The sequence below is a fragment of the Abramis brama genome (assembly GCF_963993115.1).
Source record: "Abramis brama genome assembly, chromosome: 1".
NCBI lineage: Eukaryota > Metazoa > Chordata > Actinopteri > Cypriniformes > Leuciscidae > Abramis > Abramis brama.
Window position 1 is genome coordinate 28,884,426 of NC_139963.1, and position 12,264 is coordinate 28,896,689.

Consider the following 12,264-nt stretch of genomic DNA (forward strand, 5'->3'; position numbering starts at 1 on the left):
CTTAAAATGTTGTAATGCTTTTATAGTAAATTTAAAGTAAAAGCCACCATATGAACGTTTGTTTATAGGTTTGTGAAAATTATATCATTCATACCCTATGTCTGCTGGCTGATCCAGAAGAGTTGGAGAATCAGGGTCTCATTAGCATATCACACTAGAGACTCATTTACGCACCCATCAACACTGCCCCAATTAGCTCTCTCCCACGTCATTACTGAGCAAACGAATTATGGCTAATTTACACACCAGTAAAACAAACACCACCGCAGCTCCGCTGGGAGAATCTGCTGCCCGCCGATGTTCACTCGATCCAGGACAATGTTTCTGAATCCATGATCCGTGCGGCAGAAGGTAGGCTTAAGAATTGAGAAAATAACTATTAGAATTTAGGAGTATTCAACAGCAACATAAAGACATTAAATGAGTTTTGTAAGGAAAACAACACGCACGTTATTATAGGAGGACACAAGCGGAGACCGTTGAGTTTGAAAGTTTTTGAACTTACAACCGAAACTAACAAAATCTTCTCGAAGTGACCAGCAGATAGCGCACCTAACTTACTCAACAATCGCTTCTGGACATTCAAATGATTTGCTGTAATAGTTTGCTGACAGTACAGCATTTGTGGTTCTACAACTAAAGGCTCACTCGCTGTGTTACATGCCTTTCTCTTTGCTGAGAATGTGTGATGTGATGATAAGAGCACCAACAGACATGCGCAATCTTTCACATGTGAAAATATGATCACATAAAGCGAGGAAAGTCGAAATGAAAACGCATTGAATTTAAGAGGATACTGTTTTATATTTTCTATCACTTTGCTATTAGGTTAACCCTCTCACACATATTTTTGCATTTTTAGGTTTCCATCAAGACATTATTTAGCCGTTTCTGTTGGCTGTTCCTCCTAATAAACACATCTATTCTACTAAAATAATTTTTTTTTTCAAAATTGTTTTTGTTGCATTTTTAATCTTTTTGTTTAGATATTTTGCTCCCTTATCTATCTAAATGATCTTTTAGCTTGAGTTGTGTCCCAAATTACATATTATACACTATATATACACTTATGAACTAGGCTATGTACTAAACCATCTAGTTTATGAATTTTTTAAGATTATTTAGTCATCCAGTGGAGTCTGATAGCCCCTCCCCCTCTACTAAGTATGAAAAGCTGTGACAGATTTTGAGTGCATGAAGTGTCCAACACTTCTTCTTTTTTCCAGTTAATAAAGTGCATAATTTTTGGTATTTTAAGTGCACATTTCTTTTAAAATTTTCAGTGTTAACATACACTGTTGGTCAATGAAATTGAAACACCTGGTTTTAGACCACAATTTGTCAGTATGGTGTAGGGCCTCCTTTTGCGGCCAATATACAGCATCAATTCGTCTAGGGAATGAGAGATACAGTCCTGCACAGTGGCCAGAGGGACTTGGAGCCATTCCTCTTCCAGAACAGTGCAGGTCACTATGTGATTCAGGTGGAGGAAAACGTTTTCTGTCTCACTCCTCCAAAATACCACAAAGTGGCTCAAAAATATTTAGATCTGGTGACTATGCAGGCCATGGGAGATGTTCAACTTCACTTTCATGTTCATCAAACCATTCAGTCACAAGTCTTGTGTGTATTGGTGCATAATAATGCTGATACACGATTTTCACCCCGTGCTTCACTCTGCAGTCCAAGTGTTAAGCCTATTTGGGGCTTCGCCACACTGTGTAACTCCCATGGATGTGGGAAAGACAGTAAAGGTGGACTCATCAGAGAACAATACATGTTTCACATTGTCCACACTCAAGACTTGCACTGTTGGCACCATTGAAACCGACATTTGACCTCGGCACGAGTGACCAAAGTTTTGGCTATAGCAGCCTGAGCATGAATACTGACTCCCGACGTACAGTTTTGGTGGAAACGGGAGAGCTGATGTGCGCATTTAATTCTGCATTGAGTTGGGCAGCTGTGGGTTTTTTTTTTTTGGATACAATCCGAGTTAGTACCTGGACATCCCTTTCTCAGGTTACTCCTGTTGGATGGGGTTCATCCTAGTGGTATGCCGACATTGCCCTGGATACCATAGCTCTCGATACACCGCAAATAACAGTTGAGCCAGCGAGATGAGCACCAACAATTTGATACGTCTCCCATTATGTTGTGTGGATTGCAATATTTTATGTGCAGCGTGTGCTATTGCTCTTCTAATTCAACCTGCACACTCCGCTTTTACTGATGGAATATGAAATCAGTGAAGATTGGCCACCAGGCCATGCATAAGCGTGAAACCTCCAACACTATATTGGCCAACTATATTTTCCATGTTCTTTTACTCCCTCATCAGTGACATTCTAATCGGTCTTGCTGATTGTACCTGCTGGGACGTCACATTCACATTCTCATTCTCTCCATAAAAGTTAAATGGGGAAAGTTGACAAAGTTGTGTCTCTCTTACCAAGCTCTTTTAACTTCAGAGCACAAGGACTGTGTACAAGTGTACAAGTAGGCAATGTGTGCCACTTTTTCTCAGCAGGGCCTCTCACATACTCCATTTCGACAGTGCTCAGGAGAGGCACTGTGAGCCGCTCGATAACCATAGCGATACAACAGCCTATATGATATGTTTCTCAGTCTGAGCGAAATAGAGAGAGAGAGAGCTACGGTGAGCAAGACAAAACCATAATGGCAGAATGGATAGAACTATAATTATGCAAGTAATTATGCATGAATTCCATGAGAGAGAGAGAGAGAACAGAGGGAGATTTTCATGCATGTAATTACAGTATAGAAACTTGGGAAGGCAGAGGAGTGAAACTCTGTAACATTATCCACCTCATAACCTCATTTATGGCAAACAATCGCACACAGACAGATATTATTAAAAAAACGGCAGCTGCGGTTGCCAGAACTTTACCGTAAAAAATACGGTATAGCAACATTTACAGATTTATCTTAAATTTACAGTAAAAAAAACGTATTTAACTGATATACTATTAATAAACCTACCTATTGAAGTGCTAATATCTGTTTTAATACACAGACAACCACCAAAAACAGGTGGTGATGAGAAAGTCAATTTACGTTTTTTTCACTGTAAATGATACAATGACTAAATATACAATCCAAAAACTAAATTTAACAGTATTTTTCTGTAAAATTACATTAAATGTAATATTAGATCAATTATAGTTATTCACTGTATGTAAGGAAACTTAATCTTAACCAATTAACTGTTTTTTTACCATCGTATTTTTACAGTATATAGAAATATGAAATAAGTACAGTATATGAAATAATTTTTCAGTGTTGCATTTGCATGTACCGAATTGTTCTTAACGGTCTCACACGAGCTGTAGTCAAATATGGAAACGCTAACTCAATCTTATAAGAAAACTGTGTTTTCCTATGAATTCATACTGTGATTTGTTCAGAAATGTGTGATATTTAGAAAAAAAAAGTAAGGATAAAGCTTCACCCTTCACACCTTTCCTGAACCTAACAATCAGTAGGGCATAAAGCATATCATACGAAAACATAAAAATTCATACGAATTAAAGTGCAGTCACATGAGTGAAATAAAAAAATGTCCATTGTCAATAGCGTACGAAGCACAGCTAATACAGAATTCACTTTCAAACCTAGCAGCTTTCCGGTGGTCACGGAGGCGAATTCGCATAAACAATTTCAGCGAAATCTGTGTGGGGGATTTTTTCGCCTTCACTCAAAGCTTCCAAGTGTGCAGATTCCTATTCGAATGACTTTCGCCTGTGAAATTTTGTACAGCAACAGTAGATTTGACTGCATCTTTAGCCACCAATTCACCAAAGCATTAAATAGTTACGATTGTATTTACGACACGCGTAAATACACAATTTCCACATATTTGATGGTTGTTGCATGGTGGTGTTGTATCCTCTCTGCTGTTCTGTTCATGACCAGTGTAATGAGCTAACTGTATCAGATTGAGTGTACTCAATATGGGTATACATGAAATGTTACTTTAAGCTTATAGACATCTAAAATTTAACATAGAGCAAGGCTGTCATTTTTTATCGGTCCATTGAAAAGGCTTCGCCAACCCGCCATATGAAATTCCTCTTAATTTCCATCTGAGTGCCGTCAAATTGTGGAGACTGCATGGTTTTGCCCTGTTTGGCTAATTGTCAGTGACACTTCTGCTGTAGGTGTGTGGGCTCATCTGCTATCACAGACTGTCTAAAAAGGCTCTGAGGTCTTTTAATTAAAAGAATTACGCTAATTACAGTTTAGTGGCTGTGGGAGAGATGGAAAAAGCCTTTTATTTCTGGATGAAAATGGAAGAGAACAAAGACAACACACACTGGAAGCCTTAAGACAGAGAGGTGTGTTGGGAAAATATGCTGTTGATGGTTATCCATTGACATCCTTGGGACCCCAGAGCTCACTGAAATAACTCTTTATTTTGTAAGATAATAGATAACCACATAAGCACATTTTTACTCTCAAGTGACTTGACATCCAATTTATGGTTAATTTACCCCATAGATTATAAGGAAGATCAAATTCTACAATCTAAAAATTTGTTTATGCACTGAGGATCATCTATATTTCTGTTTTCTTGAGATGGCAGCATTGTACACTGACTTGGTCTTAACAGAACAATCATAAAATAACTTCTGTTATCTCAGCTTTAAGAGACAAAAAGAAAACTTTAAATGTCTCTGAGACAGGCAAACACATCCTCATTTTCAGCCGGCATCATGCTGGGACTCAGAACCCAATTTAGATCCACACTCACAGGCGCAGTGGGGAAAACAGAGGTGGGAGTGAGTCGCACATATGCAAGTCACAAGCAAGTCTCAAATCCAGGTTTGCAACACAATCAATCCAGCCAGACAAGTCAAGTCAGTGGCTCACGGTCACCTCAAGCAAGTCTAGAGTCAAAGTCAAAGTACCAAAAAGTAACCAGTAGTTGTTTATAATTACTTATTTATTTATTCCCCTCCAGGAATTATGAACTTTCTGAATAATGAATAAAACATGTTTAAGAAGAAACTTAATGTTGCTTCTATATTACATTACTATCTGGAAACTTATATTTATAAACTTATAAATATAAGTTTACTTATAATAAACTTATAAATATAAGAAAACTTATAAACTTATATTTAAACAATATTTAATTCTGTCAGCATTGGATAACTTACTTAGTGGATAACTTACTACTTCTAAAAGGTAGAAGTAAACAAACAAAAATCAATACAACTCTTTCTAGAAATACATAGTTCTGTCATGAAACTGTAGATGGCGCAGACTGATTGGTCATTAACGCAAGCTAATGATAATTACAGCGTTAACTACTTGGCACAAGCTGATTGATTCATGTTGCATCTGCAGCCAATGAGCTTCTTGCTCAACACATTTAAATGGCTGGTTACATTCACTATAGCAGTTGCAGTGCTTCAGAGTTCCTCTAAAACCCTCCACCTGTATAGATCTGCTATGGGTTACTGAAATATGGTATTTGTGTACTGGCATAAGTTTCTGTACTTGCTCTGCAGCAGCAGAAATAATCAACAGCAGCAATTCAGCAGCAGAGTAGCAGATCCTTTCCGCCAAGACCAAATACATTAACATTGGCATATCCATACCATGCTAAAAATCTTGTCAGAGTTGTCATGATAGAAATATATATATAACCTAACAAAATTCAAAACTGACTACTACGATATACACTTCAAGCAGCTCTATATCCCACAATTCAACTTGATTGTGACGTCACAGCAGATCGTGCTTAACTAAAGTGTATGATATATTAATTATTTTGAGAATTAATCGCATAATACTTGTAGCTACGTTATGTTGCAGTCAAAGTTTATACTATTGAATTTTTTTCCCTATTTGTGTTATTTTATTTTTCTCTGACAGCTCATATACCTATAGGATTTTATATATTTTCTCCAACAACTTATATGCATATAGAATGGTGCATAAAACAAATTCATAAGTAATAAAGGGGTTTAAATAATAAACCAGCGCATAGTGAATTCCAAGTGATCAAGGGCTTAGTGCGTTCCCTTTAAACTGTATGCACGAGTACTGCCAGTTGTGGGCACTCGTGCAACGTAAGCAATGACACACATCCGAGTGAACGAGACGGAGGGAAGTTTGCGAGTGAAGGGCATAAAAATTTGGAGGGGTTCGCATCACAGGACCAGTGTTGGGAACCGATGATCTAGTTAATGTGCTACAAACAAAAGACACTTTGGCAAATCCACTGATCCACTAATTGATTTTCAAAAGTGCTCAAGCTGGTACCTGCAAACATGATTTTGTTTTAATAAAGACGATGAAATAGCCTGTGTGTCTTGACTCCTGGAAAGTCTGTCAATTCAGCCAATCAGAATAGAGATTCCCAGTGCTTTCCCGTTTTGAATGCAACCATGATCAGCAAACTTGCAGTGTGCTACCAATCTGAGGCCCCACCTCTGAAAACAGAGAACATCAAGTTAGCATCCTTTATGAGTGTCTCTGGCTCACTTTTGTCCCAGTAAACACGGTTGGCTTTCTTGATCAAACATTCACTGATCTCAGCACGTTACACTGAGCAATTCATTTCTTCAGCTCTTATGGGCCATTTATAAATGTGGACTGTGCTGTAAATGCTGGCAGTGTGTTAGAAAGAGAAGCATTTGAATCTTTCCACTCATGCATTATCTCATGGCTGTTTTAAAGCCTATGATTGGTTACCCCTTTTAAAACGACCAACTACAGCTGTGAGAGTCTATTTTGGTTTTAGCAATTCCACTCACTCACAAACAAATGTCTGTGTCATTACATATCAGAGGAAGATGTGTCTGTTGCACTACTTCCATCACTGCTTTAGATTAAAAAGGACTATGTGGAGACCCTCAGCCAGGTATCTTAGTTGAATTAACATTACAATAGATTGATTACATCTCTTTATGCTGACAGTATAGAGGGTCTGTTGAGCCCTGAAAATAAAATACAACACGATCCAAAATAGATAGCTCAAAAAAGCATTAAAACATAGGGTGAATTCATTATTTTCAAAAATGTTAAATTGATTTATATGGATCTTCTCAAATTAAAAACATGTATACAAGTTTGTCACCCCTTGGTTAACACTTGCTCGTTACACTTCTAGATTAACAGGGGCTGCGTCCGAAAGCTTAGGCAGTTGACTTGTTTGCGCACAAAGGTACCTCATGAAACTGATTTCGAACAGACTTCTGAGCCCACGCAACGTAATCTACAGCAAAATATCATGATCTTTGGTGACCACTAAGCGAATGTTTAATTAATTTCTCACTAGAAATGACATCAGAAGTGGAAACGATGGTAAAAAACGTACATTTACACACAAACTGACTGCAACTTTCAGACGCCATCTTTATTTTTTTTAGCAAACTGTCACTGATATCCCACAATCCTGTGCTTTCCATTCTAAGGCAGTGAAGGATACATCTATGCTGCCTTCAAAAATCGATCAGATGAAATCTCACCAGGAGACAGGAAGTGAAGCTAACATTGGATTCGGACGAGCCTCGATGCCTTCCTTTAAGATTTCGGATGCAGCCATGGTTTTGCTCGACCCTTTAATCAGTTACTGCAATTGGATTATTTCTTATTTGGAAATAATTTCATATTTATTAATGCTCTCTTGAAGCTAATCTGGAATGACTGGGCAGTCTTTCACAGCAAAACAAATTTATTTAACATTCAACACTATCCCACCAAATTAATACTATGTGGGGATGTTAAAAAGAAATCTATATTTGCAATTTCTCTCTTAAAAGAAGTAATAAATATAGCTGCTTATCTGCACTGAATCTTCTCTGCGCGCAGTCCATTAGTGGTGTGTGCCTATTAACAAAAGACAAGATTCACAAATCAACTTTTCACTTCATTACTCAATGAGATCTTTACCAGCTAGTGAAGTGTATTGAAAATGTTCAGTTTCCTGCATTACAGTTCTGTTGTGTATTTAAGTGTCTAGGAGGCTCAAAGTGTCGGTGATTTAAGAACGTTCACATCTATTCTGAATCAGTGATTTAGAGAAAAAGCACATAATGCATGGTACACATCAGTTCTAGAAAACAATAACTTGAATATATATTCACAATGCAAGTCCTTGATGGTACAAGAGAGCTACATTGCGTCTGTGTATAACATACAGCTGGTATGATCGTTGTTCCTGTTCAGATGCTCAGGTCATCATTTAGCTAGAAACAGGCAGATGGAGTAATATACAAGTGGCAGAGAGAATCTGTAACTTGTAAGTTAACTTTGAATACCTCTGTGATTGAAGACGAGAAGCATTTCTTGTATGATTGTTCTTTGTATGTGGATCTGCGTAAGAAATATTTGGGTGATCTCGCTCTTGTTGGTGATGTTTCTATTGATGTGTCACATGTTTGTGATTTAGAGTATACATGGAGATTGGCACTGTATATATACCATGGAATGAAGAAAAGAGCATCTGCCATGCTATTGTGATTCTGTGGAACTATGGGCCGAGAGCCATGTATTCCTGAAATTAATCTGAAACTGAGATCTTTACCAAACTGTGCATTTCATTCTAACATATTTGAAGTTATAAAATCCAAATTTAGTTAGTTCAGACACGGTTGTGTAATCGTCCTAGAACAAAACACATTGCTCTTGGGACATTCTTGTTCCCCATCCATTATCCTGCTGCTCTGGGACAGTGTGAGCAAGTACACATTCATGCTTAATCATTAATGCTGAAGAGCAAGAGTTCATACATGTTAATTAGCAGAGAGGTGGAAAGGTCATTACTGGTCCTCTCATCTTTCCAGAGACTGTACAATGTATGAACGCTAGACATCCAGACTGAGCTGAAACAGAAACACAAGCAGAACTTATTGGTAATTAACAACAGGAGTGAGCAGAGATGTCCACACACACACACACACACACACACACACACACACAAAAAAAAAAAACACAGGGATGCATTCATGCATACTACAGGCTTTTGGGACATTGGCTTCAAAAATGAAGAAAATATTTGTTTTAAACAACAATATAAACTATTTAATAGTACAAAACAGGGGAAAAAATACAAAATATAACAATGATGCTCAAAATGGTGGAAAGTGCCTGAGAACCTAATTACATCTGTGTTGTTTACTGAACATCTGTTGGCTTTAGAAAAGTGTTAGAGTAGTAAAAATAAAAAATATTAATATCATTATAAATACAGTAATGCTTTTGTTACTGTATTATTGTAGGTAGCCTACTATTTTTTGGGGGAAATATGATGTGGATTTAATAAAAAGTATATTAAAATAAAAATAATAATAATTGATTGCTTAGGCTAATCACCGTCCTAATCGTTCTGATAAATAGCACATGCCTTTAACCTGGAAACTATTTAAACCTGGAATAAATGTCCACCCAAACGCAGAGCGGAAACTTGTTCTACCAGCATAAACCAGCCTAGAAATGTCTTTTTTTTTTTTTTTTTAAGCAGGAAGCTACTGAATTTCCACTCTGACCTGTGCGATGTCTGCCATATGTTGTTAGATGATAATGTTCACATTCAGAGAAGGATGACTTCACATTTCCCACCTGATGATATTAAATCTAATTCCACTTGTAGCCTATCATGCGTATGTTCACATGGGACGCGATTGTGGCACCTGTGGATTCTGCATGCACGTGTTTGCACGTACAAGGTAGATGAAGCAAGCGTTCACATGCAAGTCGCATGCTCATTTATACCCACAGTCGCATCATGCATACACATTCACTGGCTGACTAGACGTGCAGGAAGAGAGGGAGAGAGGGATGGGGGGGAATGCAGCAGTTTTGAAAGAGCGTTTGGCTCGGTTCAAATAGTTTCCATGGTTTCAAGATGTTGCCATGGAAACTCAAGCTGCCAATAAAATGAATCTGAACGCAATATTTGCAGGGAGAGACGGGATGAAGGGAGGAGAAAGGTAAAGTGAGGCTGAACGGGAGAGAAAGCGCGCGCCCCTCCGGAATTGCGTCCCACAGTAAAGTGAGCAGTACGGCGGAGGTTTGGAGGGGTGGGGATGTGTGAGAAGAAAACAGCGCCACAGAGAAAGCAGGGGGTGAGAGCGCTAACTATTTTAGGCCGCCAGTCGTCATAGTAACGACAGCCTCGCCATAGCATGAGGAGGTAGTGTGAGAAATGTGACGGGAGATAAACAAATAGCAGCAGCGCTTTGGGGCTCAGAAAATGTGTCCTACGTGAGTCACGCCGATGACTCTCCTCAAAATGTCATCGCTTCCAACTCTCTTTCTGCGTGCGCGCGAGCGATGAGACCCGCAACTTCGTCTGTTCTTCTTCGGCCTGTTGGCAGGTCTCGTTTCTCTGACCGCGTCTATTTGCATCTCTCTCGCTCACGGTCCCCTCAACCGTTTCTCACCCCCCACGCGCTTTTCTCCCGAGCCTCGCGTTCCCTCTTGCTCCCTCTCTCTGAAGGACAGAGGTATTCCCACATTTCTCGGTCGCCATGGTAACGCTGCAGCAAGAAAGGAAGAGAGGCCGCGAGAGGGAGGAGGAGGGGAGAAGGAGAGATGAGGCTGGCTGGGGATGTGTGAACAATGCTAATGCTACTTCACTGATCACCAATTGTGTATTTACTCCTCCTCCTCCACCTCCTCCTCCGCTCTCTTCTCTCGCTGTTGATCTTCCTCTCCTCAGTCCTCCTCCTCCTCCTGTCTGCTTTCCTTTAAACAGTGCTGCCATTGTTATCTGTGTTATTGTTGGGCCATTTAGAGACGCCGGTATCCAGGGTAACCGGGGAAATGTGACATTGGTTCCCCACGTGAATACAAATATAGACAAGTATTCATCAATATCTAAAAGAGCCATTATGGGTGTAATGGCCGAGGCATCCCTGTCAGATCGCTCTATAAATAATGCAGTTTCATTAGAATCCCGCCGCAAGTCCACCAGACTTCATTTGAACCTGATTGAGTTAACCTCTCTCTCTCTCTCTCTCTCTCTCTCTGTATGTGTGTGTGTGTGTGAAAGAGAGAGAGAGAGAGAGAGAGAGACTGATATGTGTAACACTCAGTAAATAAAACCATGTCAGTAAATCAACTCAGGTACTGGATCTGGCATCAACAGGTGTGTACAGGGCCTAATATATATATATATATATATATATATATATATATATATATATATATATATATATATATATATATATATTACATATACAAACAGTGTTATACAAACATATATAGGAGCGTTTCATAGTGTTTGAACTTGGACTCAAATATAAAGAAATGCGGTCAGTGCTTAACTAAAGGAGTTCAGTGAAGTTGGCAATATTCACATAGGCTATTCGAACTTCCCTATTCTTGAGCTAAACGTTGTTAAAACACAAACGACACCTATTTACAATCACAGTAACCTAGACAACGAGCTACAACCCGATTCTCATCAAAACAAGCTTTATAATATAGGCTAAATGGATCTCTATGAGCAGGCGGCTGAGAGACTAGTTCAAAGGGACCGTCTGCAAAGTGCAATATAACCCAAAAAACGACTACAGCATCAGCTCATAGTCAAAAATACAAAAATAGTCATTAACTTCAATGTTACAAACTGTAGTGCCACCCAATTCAGTTTACACATCAATGGTGACCCACTGGTCATACTACACTGCTTTTGCACATTTTATATTATGAAAAATATTCAATAACTTCACTGTAACACACCAAATTTAGTTCACACATGACACATCACTGCTCTAATGTTGGTTATAGGCCTACAACAATTAGTTTGGGAAGTAAAAAATAAGTAGGCCTATTCTTTACACAAATGATATTGGTACTGTAGGCTACGCAGCTTTTGCATTATATTTGCTTACTGAATTTGATGGCATTACACTGTACACTGTATGTAAGCCTACACTTCACACAGTGTGAAGTTATTTAATATTTTTTTCTAAAAAGGGTGAAGTTATTGCTTTTATTTCATAATAAATAATCATAAAAATTCAGCATTTTTTATCAAACTAAGTAATGTAGTATAACCAGCAGGAGAGCAGTGATGTGTGAACTGAATTTGGTGACAATTCTGCACATTTTATATTATTAAACATATTCAATAGCTTCACTGTGACACACTATACTGACAGTACAGTGTGTCACAGTGAAGCTATTGAATATGTTTAATAATATAAAATGTGCAGACGGGTTTTGGGATTTGCACTTTACAGACGGCCCCTTATTTGGACTTGTCTCTCATTCGTCTGGTTA

The 12,264-nt window shown here is 38.5% G+C and overlaps 1 protein-coding gene across 1 annotated transcript in view; it reads right to left on the reverse strand.

Annotated features, from left to right (window-relative positions):
- Nucleotides 1–7,965: 7,965 nt before the first annotated feature.
- lrrc4ba (leucine rich repeat containing 4Ba) overlaps nucleotides 7,966–12,264 on the reverse strand; it is a 52,768-nt gene continuing 48,469 nt past the window's right edge. Inside the window, exon 5 of the transcript XR_014603225.1 lies at nucleotides 7,966–8,858. The gene's annotated coding sequence lies outside the window, so the exon portion shown is untranslated. The remainder of the gene's footprint in view (nucleotides 8,859–12,264) is intronic.